This window comes from Lissotriton vulgaris, chromosome 1_1 (genome assembly GCF_964263255.1).
Source record: "Lissotriton vulgaris chromosome 1_1, aLisVul1.2, whole genome shotgun sequence".
Lineage (NCBI taxonomy): Eukaryota > Metazoa > Chordata > Amphibia > Caudata > Salamandridae > Lissotriton > Lissotriton vulgaris.
The window spans coordinates 1,929,489,874-1,929,502,105 of record NC_141685.1 but is presented as its reverse complement, the minus strand read 5'-3'; positions in this window follow the sequence as shown (position 1 = coordinate 1,929,502,105).

The following is a 12,232-nucleotide window of genomic DNA, read 5'->3' as shown; positions in this document are numbered from 1 at the left end:
GCATTTTCTCTGTGTGCCTACTTTTGATACCATGTTGGGCTTTTTGGCCTGTAGTAAATAAATGTTGTTCAGAACTGAGGGGCATATTATCAAGGGGGTTTATCTCCGCTTTTTTGGCTTTAAAAGCTAAGAAAGCGGAGATAAAATTATCTCCCTATTACCTAGCTGTCGCTAACACCAGTTAGCGACAGCTAGTAGGAGATAGCGACCATCTTGGGCCCCAGTTTGCATGTCAGTAATATTTATCACTAATGACATGCAAAGTGGGCGTGCCAAGATGTTAGCGACTGGAAACAGTCGCTAACATCGCTATCTCCTATTACCAACTTTTGGAGATATTCGCGCTAAGCGCAAATATCTCCAAAACCTAACACCTGCCCTGAGCAGTTCTTAGCCATGTTATCCAATGGGAGGTGGATAACATGGCTAAGAGCATTAGCTCGGTAATGCATGAATATCGCTGACTATTCAGCGATATTCATGCATTGCGGCCGATTTTTATCACATTTGCGATAAACCTTGGTAATACCAAGGTTTATCTGCGATAAAAATCGCCGCAGCTCAACTGTAATTTTTTGTCTCTAACCAAGGGATAGCGATAATTATCGCTATTGCTTGGTTTAGTTTTTTGCAGTACAGATTAATGTTTGCTGTGAATTTATAATATTTTCTTTTGCACAGATTTTTCTGACTGTAAAATAATTTATTATTTCATCCATTTTTTATGCATTTTCACAGTCTTTCTCATCGTTTGCGTCTCATGTAGGACTTTCCTGTAGTGCATATGATTTTTGGAGATTGAATCAAGTTTTCATTTAAATCTAGATATTTCCAAAATGTACTTTTTAATGTATTCTTCTTTTCAGGTCATCGATAGCTCAGCGTGTCCATTCACCAGGTCTTCACTTTAGGTGCTGCAATGTGCAGATCCAGGTAGACAGCAAGTGGAGCACAGTCCAAACTCTGGTTACAGCTATTATATTTCATGCACAGACTTCCGAGAATATGTTGCTATGTGCATTGTGCTATTGTCTCAGTTCCATGAGGGCATGATACGGATGCTCACTCACTATTCAATCGTATCTGCTATCCTTCTGTTCAAGAACTGGGCCAATGGATAACAACTTCCTCCATACTGTACTGGTCTCATAGGATTCAAATTCAGCCACAAAAGCGATCTTATTAATGCTTCTTAAAAAAAGCTGCTTGGAGGCCTGGTTTGAAATATATTCAATTCCATTTAGGGTTTAGTTATTAGATTTGACATTTTACTGTTCAATATTCCTCCTTCAACCATTTTAAGTGTCTGGTCTTACTCCCCGTTCTAGTGAAAAGTCTTATAGTATTTTGGCCCAGAGTATGTTTCGTATATACTGCATTTCCCACAGTTGCAACTCTCCTTTCTCATCATTAAGGCGAGTATGTTGTGGGATGTGGTTTCCAATATTGTTCCTTTTTGCCCCTTTCTGTTTATGCATTTTGACAACATGGCAGCCTTTATCTGGGCCTGTGATGCTATCAGACTCTGCCCTGCCTGATCCAAAATTGATACTCCTCGTGAAGTTAAATTGGTCCTTCTCATCAGATACATTCACAGTAAGTTCAGCCATGTTTTTTATCCCCATATATCTTCCACCACCCGCTGGCATGCATTTATCTGCCTCACCCTCTGTCTTTAGTCTGTCTTGTGGATGAGCGCGGTATGTGTGGGAAGGTAGCTTGTTCTTACAGACTCAATCTGAGGGGAGAAACAGCACCTCCGTGGGCCAGGCTGCTCCACCTCCACAACTCGTGATTGAAGAGCAGCTTACACTCCACTCCTGGGGGCATATTATCAAGAAACACCGTTAACATTATTGTCGCTTTAGCGGGAGAAAACTGTCGGTAAATTGGCGAAAATGGGCTTGATAATACGCCCTTGTGAATTCCCGTAGAAGCCCATGTTCTAGGGTGAACATGGGCTTCTATGGGCATTCTCTACGGCGTATTATCAAGCACATTATCGCCGCTTTAGCAGCAGTTTTCTGCCGCTAAAGCAGCGATAATGTTAACGCCGTGCTTGATAATATGCCCCCTGATTCGTGATTCTGCTCCTATCATTGTGACAGTCAGGGTCTCCCAAAAACAGCCCTGTCGGTGGCCGGGGCTCCAACAGGGAATGTGCAAAGGGCGTCAGGGATGAACTATGACGCAATTTAAAAGTGCCTAATTAATGAAATCTGAGAGTGTGAATATCAGAGTTTGCCATCACATATTTTAATTTGGGATCTGCCATTCAAAATCAAATCAGATGTCAGGAAAAATTGCTTAAATCACTTTGCTATTTTGCGTTCTGAACAAGTACCCACATCTTCACATATCAAGAATGTCATAAATAAGCAGAAATACTTTTTTAAACCATAAAATTTGTTTCATGGAAAGACACGGCCAGTACTATACTTTTAACCTCACCCACATGTGCTCTACCAACATAGTTAGTCTCCAGTGAATACGTCACTACTCTGAGATTTGCCTAAGTGCCTGTCAAGGGTGATGAGAGGACACTGGAAAATGCCAAAATATTACAAATTAGACCGTATAGGTAATTGGGCTTGAAACCATTCCATTTGTGGTAAGATTGAATTTATCTAGCTCCCTTTTCTCACTTATGACACCTCGAAAATTGTGCTGTTGACGCTGCTTAAGTAGATTCATGAACTGTTTCTACTTATGGCTGGAGGTGATTTCAGCTGTTCATACCTTTAATGATCCGGTCCAACTCTTCTGACAGGCTAGAGCTTCAAAGAAACGCACTCAATACCCAAGAAGAAATGAACGAGCTGAACTATCCAGCTACCCTGGCATTTAATACTGAGTATCTAAGCTATCACCGAGTGGGGATCCATGGAAGATTCTCAGTCTCCTCTGCTGTCTTGGACATCATAGGAAAATGACAGATTATTGCCCCGTGCCATGAGGAGGAATTGTAAACTTTTTTTGCACTTCAGAGGAAAAAGAGGAATGAAATATATTTTTGAATTTTGCACACCAAATCTCTTAGTCAAATAATGCTGTTTTGCAACACTAAATATTTTACTGATATGATGAAATGTACAACACCATGGCTGCTGTACCCTCTTCTGCCTTGTGCTAAAATGCATTTGAAGTAAACTGTGATGAACTTGTTTTGTAGTAGGCTGTTAGAAACTATGAGTAGCTATTAGTCAAAATGTTTGAAAACTTTACAGGTGTATGCAGTGCTTAATTTGTAAAAGAATGCATGCTGGTGCCGAAAGCTCTGCTCGCCCGGTGCTATTAAAAATAGGTGAGTTGAACGCCAAGGCTGCCTGGTCTTGAATCCACCATATGCCTTTGTAACACCATCAGTGCTCATGACGAGCTCAGTTCGTCATGAGGCACAGTGGTGCTGTGCTCATGACGAGCTGAGCTCGTCATGACCACCACAGAATGCCCACACGGGGATAATTCCCCTGCTGTGCTGAACGTTCCATGAAAATGGGCGTGGTCATGAGCACAGCGCCACCGTGCAGCGTGACGAGCCGAGCTCGTCACAAGCACCGCAGCGCCGTGCGCGGCCCCCCTTTCCCCCTCGGCGAAGGGGTTAAACAACTAAAAGACACTGCTGCCTATAATTTTGACTCTAGGAGGGCACTGCTTTCTCCCTTTGTGCCGGTTTTTCTATCTTTCTCTTTCTCCTTCTTCCCTAATTGGCTGTATGACGGAACAACGAGTTCCACAACCCCGCATACCTAATCCACACGGTCTGAATAATGACTGTGTCTTAACCACTAATTGCTTTTCCATGCATGTCTTTACCACCAATTTTCGTGGTAAAGGCATGCATGGTAAAGGGGAATGTGTGGCTAAGGTCGCCTCCCCAACGCCCTAGGGCACAAACTACCCCCCACCTCCCCCCCACCTTGAGGTGCAACCCCCACACTGTGTCTTCCCCCTGCCTAATTCCTAAGACCCTGTCCCTTAACCCTGTCCTTTAACCTGACCCTGGCCAGCCCTGACCCAGCCCTAAACAGTGACCCTCCCTCCCCTAAGCCCTAAAAACTACCTGACTACCCAATCACCTCCCCCTGCCTTGAGGCCTAATTCCCTAGCACCTATATTAAAAAACGACCCCAACACTCCCCCAGCCCTAAAAACTACCCCTGACCCCACAGCTCTGGAAACTTGCCCCTGACCCCCCAGCCCTGAACATTTGCCACACCCCAGCCCTGAAAACTAGCCCCAATAAACCCAGCCCTGAAAACTACCAAAACTACCTCCAACCCACCAAGCCCTGAAAACTACCTCCAACCCCCCAGCCCTGAAGACTGGCCCCAATTTCCCCAACCCCGAAAACTACCCCCGACCAACACCCAGCCCAGAAAACTACACCCAACCCACCCTCCAGCCCTGCAAACTTTACCCGACCCCACCAGGCCACAAACCTACTCCCGACCAACAACCAGCCCACAAAACTACCCCAACCCCCCAGCTGACAAAAGTACCCTGCCCCACTGCCCACAAAACAATACCGACCTCCCCCAGCCCCACTTAAAACAAACCTGACCCCCCACCAGCCCACAAAACAACCCCACTCCCCAGCCCCACTTATCTCACAGCGATCTCTTCCTGCTTCTGTCCGTCTGCAAGCCCTACCGCGAATTGCCTTAACCACGCACATGAGCGGTTAAGGCATATGTGTGTTTAAGGCATGCGTAGTAGGCCTTGCGGAGTCGGAGCACTCGTGGTTCAGAACACAGTTTTCCAACAGTTACCCTCCCCATTTGTGTGTTTTTATACCTCTATACCTATCTGATTAGGAAAAATAAGTGCCAGTCCCCCTAAATTTGTACCCTGAACTGCTCTTACCTATAAATACTATGCATCTTTTACTCTGCTCCAATGTATTAATTTAGCAATATGCATCCTACATAATGTATGTGTTTTTTATAACGATGACAGAGGAGACATTTTACATGCACTATTAACGTCTCTACTTGCATTCTCTAATAGTGGGTATCATTATATTGTTCTCTAATAGTGTATATTGTAATGTATAACATACTCTCATAATGATATGCTCAATTGAATTTGCTATCTGTTTTTTTCCTTCTCCTAAATATCTGTAAAGTGATTTGGCACACCGATGGGCTACTTTGCGCTACATAAACAACAAATGGAGGAATACATATTATTATCACGATTTTCGAATTTCTCTTTCATAGGGTTCTGGGAGGATCTTTATACCACCAGGTATGCTCTCAGCGCATCTAATTTGAAACTTTGCTTCTAGGACTTTATTTCAGAACAAAGGAACCCAGCTTTCTGATTTGGATTCATGATGGCATTTGGAGCGATTCCTGGAAGGAAGCATGCCCAATAAGGAATTTAGTTCTGTCAACCATGGTGCTGCAGAGCTGGGAAGGTCATTTAAACAGCGGTGCTGCTAAGGCGAGATATACTGCATTATATGGACTGGATTTTACTAAACCATTTTTGAAAAATGTACGACTAGGTTTTGATAAAACTGTCTTCATACTTTCCAAACTGTAGAATCAACATTGTCTTGGATTAGGCAGGCAGATGATCTGAACCTATGGCATTGAGGCATGACCATTCACTATTCTAGGAGCTCCCTGACCAATACCCAGAGTTGAACACATCTAAACTCAACATCACCTCAATGGCCTCACATCATGGACCAATCTGGTTGATCTCTAGTGACTATGACATCTTTCTACCACAAACCTTGACTTCTTCAAGTCCGAGTTGTATGTCTGATAGCAGGAGTTTAAAATCATTGAGTCAGGTGTTCTTTTTGGATGAAGGAATGACCCGAATAGTGAACCACAGTCTCAGTAAGTACATCTTCTCATGAGGAGCTACAACATGCCTGCATATATGGTTCATCACTCCTCCAACACATCACATTCAAATTTGACATTTGCTCACAAAATCATATGGGCTGTAACTGAATTCACTTGAGAAATCGTTGAAGAGAGAAAAAAGAACTCTTACACTGTACCTAATGCAATGGCGACTGTACCTCAGTAACCTAACCTGGGTACCCTACACTCTTAAGCTTTTATATAGGGAGCATTTTTTGGAAGGTTCTTTAATCTTTTTCAAACATGTTGTTTGTTGTGGTTCTTTTTCTTTTTGTCTTGCATAACTCTTTCTCCTGTAGGCATTTTCAAAAATGTTGTAACAATATTATGTTTCTATTTTTTAATAAAGTTGGTTTGCACCTTAAATTTCTTCATATCCTATTTCTAAGTGCACTGATGTCTGGCTGATGTTCCTATACACAACCCAAAAAATGTCCTCTTGTTGCCCAGTACAAGCTGCCATTAGGAGGTAAGATGGCAATAAAAACCAGTTTGGTTCTGAGTGAGCAGTGTGGAATCTCGATAACAGTTCATCTCCCTCATCTCTTCCTTGTACCTTATCTTTTCCTTGTACCTTGTCTGCCTCGTACCATGCAGTAAACTACACAGACAACACTAGATATTACAGTCTAATAAACTGAGAGATCATGTTATTTGTAACATTCCTCATTACAAACCGCAGGCATGTAGAGAAGAAGCTTCTCCTGTGCACCCTCCATTGATGTGATCCCCACTTCCTTATCATGGTTTGGCATATCTTTCCTATACACATTAACACATTTTTTCTGCCTATTGTAGGAAATTGGGTTATTCGTTGAAAGGGGGTAAGACCCACCTCAAGTTATAATCAGAATCCTTGTTGGAGTGAACCACTAAAATCACTGAATAAACCAGAGCTCAGCCCTTCATAGCTATGGCACAGAGCAGACTGATTTACCTTAGAGGCACTGTGTAAAGTCTTTATGCAATACTCAAACAATAGGAAAGTCAATATACAACATAAACACAAACAAATTTAGAAAAATAGAGAATATTTTAATATATAAAATGGCACCAAAACAACAACAATTCAATCAGTACAACTGGAGTTATGAATTTTTAAAGTTTAAAGTAGAAAAAATAAGACCAAAAAGTGTTAAACGCCAACCTCAGCCATCGGCCTGCGTGAGACCAGGACAATAGTAATTTCTAAGGCTATCTGTGATATAACATGTGTTGGATACAAGGACCAGGTTAATCCCTGCCAAAAATTTACATAAACACTTCACTTAGAAACTTTATGGGCATAGTAAGCCTTCAATGGACACAGGCAGTAGGCTAGAGTCAAGAGAAGGGGCAATATAAATGGACTCTGGTGTTGGAGCTGAGTCTCAGTAAAGCTGTAGGAAAAGCTCCAAGCAAGAAAAGTTAAAGTTTCTTGGCCTTAGAGCGTCAATCGAATCTCCTTCTATGGTAGAGTTTGTTAGGCTTTCTAGGTCAGACTTACTAACAGTTCTAGAGCATGGATTTCTTCACCAGGGTGTGGCTGAATACTGAAGATGCAGACAACTTGGTATCATTGGATTTTAGCATCTAGAGACAAGCCTAGCTGGAGCTATGGCAAGATGAGTCACAGTGGCAAAGCACCCTTGTCTGATCCGCTGGGCAGGTTTTTCCCGGTCTCCTGAAGATTCTCAATATAAAAAGTTGACAAAAAGTTTGTAAGTCCAAGGTTTTTGGGTTAGGCTGGGATGAGTACATTTTGACCACAGCCAAGGGTTCATTACCTTGGGTACAGCTCTTGCGGGTCAAGGCTCACTCCAGAAAAGGCGAGCAGCAGAGCTCTAACTAGGTCTAATTGAAAATGTCCAGGTGGGATTGCAGGAAAAAGGACTCCCGAAGCTTGTTGTATCCCTGTATCAAAAACAGGAGGTCAGCTTTCTGACCCTTAGAGTCACTTCTGGGGTCCTAGGCACAAGGACAGCAGATTCAGTATTTGCAGGACTTCAGACAGCAGGGAAGTCCTCTTCTGAATCTTTCTTGGGCCCAACAGTGTTCTGTACAGAGTACCGTGGAGAGCAAATGAATGTCCAGGGCAAGTCTCTAGGTGGAGGGAGCCACATGTCTCTTCCTAACCAACGGAATAAAAATACCCAAGGGTGAACCTACCTACTTTTGCAGCACTTCCTGTGTGTTTTGTCCTCATCTCTACCTAAATCCAACATTCCAGAACCTTTTTTCCTCTGGACAGATCTCCCTGTGACCACCCAGAGGTGAGGTATGGTAATGGGCAGTCTTTCCCCTGTGGTCATTCTAAACCAGTTCTGGGGCAGTTTGTCCACACACAGGGGATAGCCCAGGTGTATGCTACATCGGTCTGTTAAGGCATCCTTTGAAGTCTATCAAGGGCTTTAAACTTTGATTGCAAAAACATTAAATACATTTTGGAGGGTCAAGAGCAGGCAGCAATATCCCAAGGACATTTAGCCATAGACTCAATACCTAAGTATCGCCCCTTTAAAAAAAAGCTTAAATGAACAGCAATCACATAGAGAATAAAAAATGGACTCAAATCTATACTAAACATTTATAAATGTGGAAACTAGAAATGTACTCTGAAATGCATAGATTAGGTTCTAACCCATATCTGCCATGATTTTGACCTAAATACTTTTTCAAAAAAACGCTGTTTTCCAATATTTAAGTAAGACTGATATTGTGAATGAAAAATAAGGATCTTCCAATTTGGGTATCAGTTAAAAGCTGCGTTTTATGTATTTTATTGTCTGCTGAATGCCTGCCTTTAGAATCGGCATGAGTGCAACTGCTGCCAAGGTGAGCCTCTTGGTTTAATGACCTGTGCTTATTAGTGTAAGCATTTAGAAATGTGCTTGATTACGTTAGAACAACTAGTTAAATGCCTTGATTGATCACTACAAAATCTAATCATATATTTATATTATATTGACATCCGTCTGCAAGGAGGTTGGCAAAAACATACTCTGAAAAAAGTTACGGACATCAAACATCCATTACAACGCAGTAATTACAACACACTACCTTTACAACATGACTGTTACAACGCAACTGCCTTTACATCGCATGCCATTACAACGCATGTCACCATAACACATGCCATTACAACGCATACCATTACAATCCATGCAATTACAATGCATTAATAGGTAAGTATTGGAGAGTTTTTAGTTTTAGGGTGGGTATGGGTTTTGGGGTACATGGGAATAGTCATTTTTACCTCTACACTATCCAACACTTTCCCTACTGTTGCACTCACTGGACTGGGAATAGTAATTTTTACCCCTACACTATCCAACACTTACCCTACTGTTGCCCTCACTGGAGTGGGAATAGGGATTTTTACCCCTACACTATCCAACACTTACCCTAAAAGTATGAGTCGTTGTAATGTATGCATTGTAGTGGTATTATTTGTAATGGAATGCATTGTAATTGTAATTTTGAAAAATGCGTAGTAATGGCATGCGTTGTAAAATCCTGCTATGTAATGGTAGTTGCGATGTAAAAACTGCATTGTAAAAGCATGCGTTGTAATTGTTTGCATTTTAACATCAAAATATTTGTTAACGACAGTGGTGGAGTGAAAAACGATTGGGCACCACTGCAGTTGTGACAAGGAGCCCATGGCCCCCCATATCTCACTGATATTCATTGGTCATGGGCCGAATGAGGGACTCCTGACAGGATGGGAGCTACCCTGAAGGTGCGGGCCCCTGGCGACACAGGGGCCCCGCATGACTCTGTGAACGGTCTGTTATGAATAACGTGAAAGAGGATTATGGCTCTCTGACTCTGCATCAAAGTGCATTGTTTTTATTTTTTGAAATCCCCCCTTGAATACTCCCACCAACATTACAAATCAGTTATTAAATTGTCCACTTGGAAATACGTCGAATACATGATAAACAATCATTGGAGGTGTAGTTGGCAATCTCATCACAAAGGGCCTAAGTGGCTGAAAGGCATTTAAATTCACATTCTTTACAGTTCACATGCATTAGCTGAACTATGAGGCGTGATGGCTCACATCTTGTCGTCAGAAGCTGGTGAGGCTGTCATGGGGCAAAGTGCAAGCAAGGAGTTTACAGAACAAAGCCATCACCGGGGTCAGCATTACTCCTCAAGGCCGCCCGCTTAAACGGAAACACCGCCCTTTCACTTCCAGCTGTACACTGAATGGCATGTGGACACACTTTTGGATGCAGTGACTTGAGCCCCATGACAAGAGCTTCATGCTGAAAGTAGTCTGCACACAGGGGTGAAAGCAGCCCTGCGCTAATAGTGACATGAATAGTTTGTCTGGGGCTGCTTGTCAGGAATAAAATGCATTTTTGACACAACTTGATTCATTACAGAAATGGCCCGTCTAACATACTGTGACAGGAGCTGGACCAGTTATATGTAAAGTACTGAACTACACAGTATGAAAAGGTTTGTAGCGTTACTGTTTGTTGGACCTCTTTCTACAGGGCCTCTCCAGGGGGCATATTATCAAGAACGGCGTTAAAATTATCGCCGCTTTAGCAGCAGGAAACTGCAGCTAAAGCGGCGATAATGGGCTTGATAATATGCTCTTGAGAATCCCAATAGAAGCCCATGTTCACACCAGAACATGGGCTTCAATGAGAATTCACAAGGGCATATTATCAAAGCGGCAATAATGTTAACGCCGTTTCTTGATAATATGGCCCCAGATTTTTGCCTCACTTTGCTCAACCCGTTTTTGTGGGCTTTTTGGACTCCACACGCTTCACTCCTTCAATTTACTTATACATCACTAGACTCCTTCAGCCCTAAAAACTACCACTGAGCCCCCAGCCCTGAAATCTTACCACTGACCCCCCCAGACCTGAAATCTTGCCCCATCCCCAGCCCTGGAAACTAGCCCCACCCCCCAGCCCAGAAACGTAGACCCAATCCCCCTGCCCTGAAAACTACGAAAACCACTGCCAACCCACCAAGTCCTATAAACTACCTCCAACCCCTAGCCCTGAAGACTGGCCCTACTTGTATCCACGTCTGTAAATTAAATTAAATGAAATGCTGCTAGTGGGCTGAAACACTCTTTGTGCCACCCATTAAAGTAGCGCTGGAAAACAAGTCTCAGACCTGCCACTGCAGCATGTAGTGCAGTTTTAAACTGCCATTCCAACCTGGCAAAATAAGCCTCAAGTCACACTTAAACCTTCCTTTTTAACACTTATGGCACCCCTAAGGTAGACCCTAATAGCTCATAGTGCAGAGTGCATGGTATTTAAAATGTAGAACATGTGTGCTTAAGTTTTAGCATTGAAAAACTCCCAAAGTCGTTTTTCACAGTAGTAAGGCTAACTCTCCATAGACTAACACTGGGTTGCTTTATTTGACTCAATAAGTGCTCACTTCAGTTTGGCAGCAGATAGAAATTAAAGTTGAATTTTAAGTTACTATTCTGAAAATGCTACTTTTAGAAGTGTTCCATTAAAAAATAACAGGAGGTTAACCCGGTTGAGACCAGGGTAATAAGTATATGCAACATGTAACAGTGTCTCAATAGGTAATATTTTAAGACACATTTTAGGAACATTCACAATAGTTGCAGAGATGGACAAGAAAAAGCAACACAGGGAGACATCAGAGGTATGCAAACATTGCTGAGAGCAGTTTATGGACACAAAGATAAAGAGGAAGCACTGTATTACATTAGATGAAACGTAACCTGTACCACCTAAATAGTGCTCATGAGAAATGAAACAGCGTAAAGTGACAAGGGAAGCCAGCAAGAGACGGTGCAAGAGAAACAGTGATAATATTTACAAAGGAACATTAATAGTGGTCCAAATACATTCAAGAATGGCTTAGGGATGGATACATTAATTAATAAAGCAGGGCAGAAATGCGCCAAGTAGGGCTGGCTTTAGAGCTAGTGGCGCCCGGTGCAACAATGTTTGTCGGCGCCCCCTAAAGACCACCTCCACCACAGATTCCCTCACTGCCACCCTTTAACAGTATCCAAGTCTCCATATCAACTCTCTCTCAGATGCATATACAGCTTCACTCATAGCAGTGTAGGATTTCAGAGCACTTTGCTTCACACATACACATTACACAGAGACAATAAAATAAACAAATAAAATAATATAAACAATCATATGTGTGTAACTCAGCATGTAGGAAATGATACATAAGACAAAGGACTACAAGGTGTAGGAGTCACATGTCATCTATACTGGCAGGCAGTATAGTTTTATACTGCTTGGTCTAGGGAAACAACTCAGAATTAAAGAAGGAACAGCATAGTTGGGGATTCTCTTAAATATTGAGAATAGATGTCTGCCTAAATTAATCCT